Source organism: Chrysochloris asiatica, unplaced genomic scaffold, assembly GCF_000296735.1.
Source record: "Chrysochloris asiatica unplaced genomic scaffold, ChrAsi1.0 scaffold00480, whole genome shotgun sequence".
NCBI lineage: Eukaryota > Metazoa > Chordata > Mammalia > Afrosoricida > Chrysochloridae > Chrysochloris > Chrysochloris asiatica.
This window is the reverse complement of record NW_006408998.1, coordinates 424,648-431,062: the sequence shown is the minus strand read 5'-3', so window position 1 is coordinate 431,062 and position 6,415 is coordinate 424,648.

Genomic DNA, 6,415 nt, shown 5'->3' with positions numbered 1-6,415 from the left:
TAGCTTTTTTACTGAGTCTTTGGGGTTTTCTAAATATAGTATCATATCGTCTGCAAATAGGGAGAGTTTTATTTCCTCTTTGCCAATTTGGATGCCTTTAATTTCCCTGTCTTGCTGTATAGTGTTGGAGTCCTGCTCCAACTGTCTCGCAGGAACCCGAGGGTGAGACAGGGATGAAGAAAAATACGTACAAAAGAAAAGAATTCAGGCCAGAGACACAGGTTGATGGCAAGTGACGAAGTTTATTGAAAGCAAGAGGTTTATATAGGGCAATTTCTGCAAGTCATCATTGTTCTGCATAGTTACAAGTTTATCTATTGCTGCTAGCCAGGCAACCTTGGGAAAGCTGTTTTCCCTGCATGTTTATCTTTTACTGTGAATTGCATGATCCTGGGAAGGCTACTTTCCTAGTGTTAATAAGCAGGCTTTGTCTGGAAAAACTCAGACTTAAAGTTTTATGAGGCCTGTAAGTCTTTTAGCCCCCAACATCTCCCACTTCTTTATTTTCACAAGTGGAACGCTGCCTTTTTAGGCGGCCAGTGCGGATGCTCAGGCTTACCCATCATCGAAACTCATTGCAGCATATGGCAATGGCTCTGTCTTAGGTTGCCTAAGCTCCCACCAGTCCTTACCCGTCTTTGATTACACGTCCACCGGGGGTCGAGCCCTGATCTTTAATAGATGCAATTGGGCCCAGATCTGATGATATTGATATATAAAGGCTCTCACGATGCAAGGGAGCAAGAGTAACACTAGCAGTAGCCCAACACCCAAGAGAGCTGCAATGCTCCACAAATAAGAAAGGGAGGGCATAGTAGGAAACACCTTTTTAAGATTGTCAAGAAGTAGTTCAGCTAGTTTGGCAGGAGTACTGTCAAGGTGGGGGGCATAATGAATAGCAAGTATTTGTGCATGTAACTCATTCCATTCCCGACTGACATTCTCAGAAACCCACACTCCGTGCAGGTGAGCCTGCACTTTGGACCAAGGGAAGATCGAAGCATTATACAGAAGTTTAGTCACACAAATGGAGTGGTAATCAACGAGACACGCAAGACGTGGCCAAACCACCACTTGCTATAAGGTATCCCCAAGAATGTTAACAGTATCATACTGTCCATTCAAGCGATGTTCAATGGCCAGATCAATCTTTTCTTGCCGGTCCCAGTTGTAGGTAATATTGCCCATCAGCTCGTTGACAGTAGCTGCAGTCTGGATCTCCTGAGTAAGTGCAACTGTGGTGACCATGAGGGAAACAAGCAGTGATATGAGGGAGACAATGCCTACCACAATGAGACCGAGACCTCTTTTAGATCTGAAAAGCAATTTTGTAAAATCATCAACAAGTTGTAATCCCATGTCATCATACCATTTCTGGGAAATATTCACTGGCAACAATATATATGCCGGTCTCTTAAGAGGCATAACAGTAATATTAGTTAGCAAGTCTGTAATACAAGTATGCAACTGACAATGGAGACAACTTATGTTATATCTAGAGTATCCCCCTGATGAAATGTAATTCCAAACATGAATGTTCCCAGTTAGAAACACAAAAGATTCAGGAAGCCATAAAGAGATTTTGTTAGAAGTGTGATTAAGGTTACAAACACCGGTGGCAAGACATCGCAAACTCTGTGCGACTATTCCAACAGGTCCATATTCCAAAGGAGCAATATGGCACACATTCGATGTGAAAGAGTTGTCGGTAACTGTATGGCAAATAGGATGAGAATAACTACATCCAGTATAATTATATTTCTGAATTTCTCTAACCAGGTGACCATCCAACGGGAGCCCCATGCTTGAATCATTCAAGTACAGCAGGAACGGGGCTCGATTCCTCTCCTTCCACGACACAGGTCTCACCAGCGGGTGGTGTGGGACGACAGCCCAATTGATTGCCGCCTGTCTCATCCACATGCCACACAAGATGTTCCGGAATCCAACGAGGGCCAGGTTCATCCTGCAGAAAAACACAAACATAGCCTCGTCCCCATATGAGAACAGGGTCGGGACCCTTCCATGTGCCTGTTAGGGCATTTTTCCATTTCACCATAGGTTTTAGGATGTTTAACTCCCAATTGCTATGCCTATCTGCAGCTGTGAGGCCGGAGGCATCAGTTAAAAGAAAGTTTAAAATAAAAGTAATGTGGTTGACATAGTTTTGTGGTGTTTGGGGTAGGACTCCCCCTTCTTTATTTTTCCTAGATAAGATTTGATAGTGGCATGTGTACATTATACAATGCCTTGACTTTGTGGATTGTAAGGAATGTCTGTGGTGTGTTGGATAGAAAAAACTTGGCAAAATGTTGCATACCGGGTGTTAGTATACCCGGTACCATTATCTGTTTTAATGCACTCAGGTATACCCATAGCAGCAAAAGCGTGTAAGCAATGGTGGATTACTTTAGTAGTTCCTTCTCCAGTTAAGGGGGAACAACAGACAAGGCCAGAGAAAGTGTCTACTGAAACATTCACATATTTGAGCCAACCAAAGTTGGGGACATGTGTGACGTCCATTTGTCATAATGCATTGGGACATAAACCTTGAAGATTAAGTCCAAAAGATGGAACAGACTGATGAATAGGACACTCAGGACAAGCACGGACTATCTGACGTGCTGCCTCTCGAGGGATGTGAAACATTTTGTGCAATGATTGACTATTTTGATGATGTAATTGGTGCGAAGCCTGAGCACGTTGTAAATTAGAATGAGTTAAATAAAGCTGTGTATCACCTGCTTCATTGTCTTTGGCTAAGGCCCCAGGCAGATTACTGTGCAAGTGGATGTGAGTGATGAAGATGGGTTGTTCTCATAGGCGTATCAGAAGTTGGAGTTGCTGAAACAAGTTGTGAACAATGGAAGTGGAGGTTTTTATTATACAAACAGTCTCTAAAAGAGGTACGGAACTAGCAATATATAGACTATCAGTATATATATTTATTGGAGTGGTGGTGTACTTTTGTACAGCACTGTCTATTGCAAGAAGCTCAGCCTGTTGAGCTGAATAACCAGGACATTTAAGTACTGTAAAATTATTAACTGTGCCAAACACAGCACGTCCCTTAGAGGAGCTATCAGTAAATACAACAGGTGCTCTGGGGATGGGTTGTTTACTTACTACTGAGGGAAATACAAATTGATGTTTAATAGCAAATTGAAAAAGTTTTTCACTGGGATAATGGGATCCAATAGTACCCAAATAGCCAATAAAAGCAACTTGCCATTCTGTATACATTGTTGAAACAACCAATCAATTTGAGCAGCATTATAGGGTACAACAATGGTATTAGGATCTTTTCCAAAATATCTACAACTGTCATCTCGAACAACCCTAATTAATTGAGAAAACGCTTCAGGATAAGTAAAAGTACCTTTTTCGGAGTGGATTTAGCATGAATCTATCATAAGGGAGCCCCCTGCCAAATCACTACGGTCGAGGAATGGACTGTAGGTAAAACATAAGCAGCAAAAGGCTGGGAATAATCAGTATTGGTAAGAGCACACTTGGTGATTTCATTTTCCAACCCCTGGAGCACTTGCAGGAGTTAACTTCCTAGGGGATAAAGGATCACTGTTCCTACTGAGAATCTCAAACAGGGGCTGCAGTTGTCCAGTTGTGATTTTAAGATAAGGTCTGATCCAATTGATGTTTCCAAGTAATTTTTGAAAGTCATTGAGGGTTCTAAGATCATCTTTTCTAAGCTGAATTTTCTGAGGTTTGAAGTAATGAGGAAAAATTTGGGTCCCAAGATATAAATAAGGCTCGGTGGTCTGCACTTTTTCAGGGGCAATAATCAGTCCTCTTGCTGTGAGCGCTGTCTGAAGTGCTTGGAAACAAGCCAAGAGACGCTAGTAATCCTTGTCTGCCACCAAAATGTCATCCATATAATGGATGATATAATAGGGAAAGCGTAGGTGAACGTCTGCAATAGCTGCATGGACATATTTTTGACATACTCCTGTAGCATTGAAAGCATACAGCCTCGGTCTTCCCCCATGAGCTGTAACTGGTGCATCATGTCCTCCATAAGCTTAAAAGCAATTTCAGAGAAAGCACTGGTAGGGGGCCTGGAGGCGCAGCTATAAGGATTTCAGGTTTAATGATGTCTAGTTTCAGTAACGGAGCCTTCTGGGGAGCTGGCCTACTACCGCCTTTTGTTGCTAGCTAGTTTCTATGCGGAATGCAGCCAAAGAAGCTCTCTCCCCTACAGATTCTTCTTCTTCTACCGGATGAGACTTCTCGTCTAGCATGGTCAAATCTGGGTACAATCGGGGTGGAGATGGGATGGGAGTGATGGTCACGGCAGGGGCAGTTGGAGCCACGGGCGCCAATGAAGATGGCACAGTGATATCCGGGGGCGGAATCACACCCCCACTCGGCACAATACAACTATCCCTTATTAGCCACCAAAGGCCAAAAGTGAAAGTAGGGAAGCGAGAGGGACCATGCTGAACATTTGTTGTTGTTGTTAAGTGCCATCGATTCAGTTTCGACCCATAGCGACCCTGAACAGGGTTTCCGAGGCTGTAAATCTTTACGGGAGCAGATCGCCTCATCTTTCTCCCGTGGAGCAGCTAGTAGTTTTGAACTGCTGACTTTGCGGTTTGCAGCCCAATTCGTAACCACTACGCTACCAGAGCTCCTATGCTGAACATAATGCTCCTGTAATTGTCTCCCTATCTGGTCCCACAGCTTCACATCGACCACACCATCCTCCGGGAACCAGGGACAAACAGTATGTACAAAATCTATAAATTTACACAACTGACTATGATCTACTTTTCCCCCTTGGGCCCTAATAGTTTCTCTTAACATATTTACATAACAGGCTTTTCCTGATTGGTTGCCCATACTGACCTGATGATTTCCCTCCGAAAACTGGGTGCTCTCACTATTTGATTCTCTCAGTCTCTTGGGAGCGTCTGCCATGTTATCTCACGTACTCGAGCCCCACGTCTTGGGCGCCACTTGTTGGAGTCCTGCTCCAACTGTCTCGCAGTTACTCAAGGGTGAGACGGGGATGAAGAAAAATATGTACAAAAGAAAATAATTCAGGTCAAGGACACAGGCTGATGGCAAGTGAAGAAGTTTATTGAAAGCAAGAGGTTTATATAGGGCAATTTCTTCAAGTCATGGTTGTTCTGCATAGTTACAAGTTTATCTTTTGCTGAGAGCCAGGCAACCTTGGGCAAGCTGCTTTCTCTGGATGTTTATCTTTTACTGTGAATTACGTGATCCTGGGAAGGCTACTTTCCTAGTGTTAATAAGCAGGCTTTGTCTGGAAAAACTCAGACTTAAAGTTTTATGAGGCCTGTAAGTCTTTTAGCCCCCAACATCTCCCACTTCTTTATTTTCACAAGTGGAACGCTGCCTTTTTAGGCGGCCAGTGCGGATGCTCAGGCTTACCCATCATCGAAACTCATTGCAGCATATGGCAATGGCTCTGTCTTAGGTTGCCTAAGCTCCCACCAGTCCTTACCCGTCTTTGATTACACGTCCACCGGGGGTCGAGCCCTGATCTTTAATAGATGCAATTGGGCCCAGATCTGATGATATTGATATATAAAGGCTCTCACGATGCAAGGGAGCAAGAGTAACACTAGCAGTAGCCCAACACCCAAGAGAGCTGCAATGCTCCACAAATAAGAAAGGGAGGGCATAGTAGGAAACACCTTTTTAAGATTGTCAAGAAGTAGTTCAGCTAGTTTGGCAGGAGTACTGTCAAGGTGGGGGGCATAATGAATAGCAAGTATTTGTGCATGTAACTCATTCCATTCCCGACTGACATTCTCAGAAACCCACACTCCGTGCAGGTGAGCCTGCACTTTGGACCAAGGGAAGATCGAAGCATTATACAGAAGTTTAGTCACACAAATGGAGTGGTAATCAACGAGACACGCAAGACGTGGCCAAACCACCACTTGCTATAAGGTATCCCCAAGAATGTTAACAGTATCATACTGTCCATTCAAGCGATGTTCAATGGCCAGATCAATCTTTTCTTGCCGGTCCCAGTTGTAGGTAATATTGCCCATCAGCTCGTTGACAGTAGCTGCAGTCTGGATCTCCTGAGTAAGTGCAACTGTGGTGACCATGAGGGAAACAAGCAGTGATATGAGGGAGACAATGCCTACCACAATGAGACCGAGACCTCTTTTAGATCTGAAAAGCAATTTTGTAAAATCATCAACAAGTTGTAATCCCATGTCATCATACCATTTCTGGGAAATATTCACTGGCAACAATATATATGCCGGTCTCTTAAGAGGCATAACAGTAATATTAGTTAGCAAGTCTGTAATACAAGTATGCAACTGACAATGGAGACAACTTATGTTATATCTAGAGTATCCCCCTGATGAAATGTAATTCCAAACATGAATGTTCCCAGTTAGAAACACAAAAG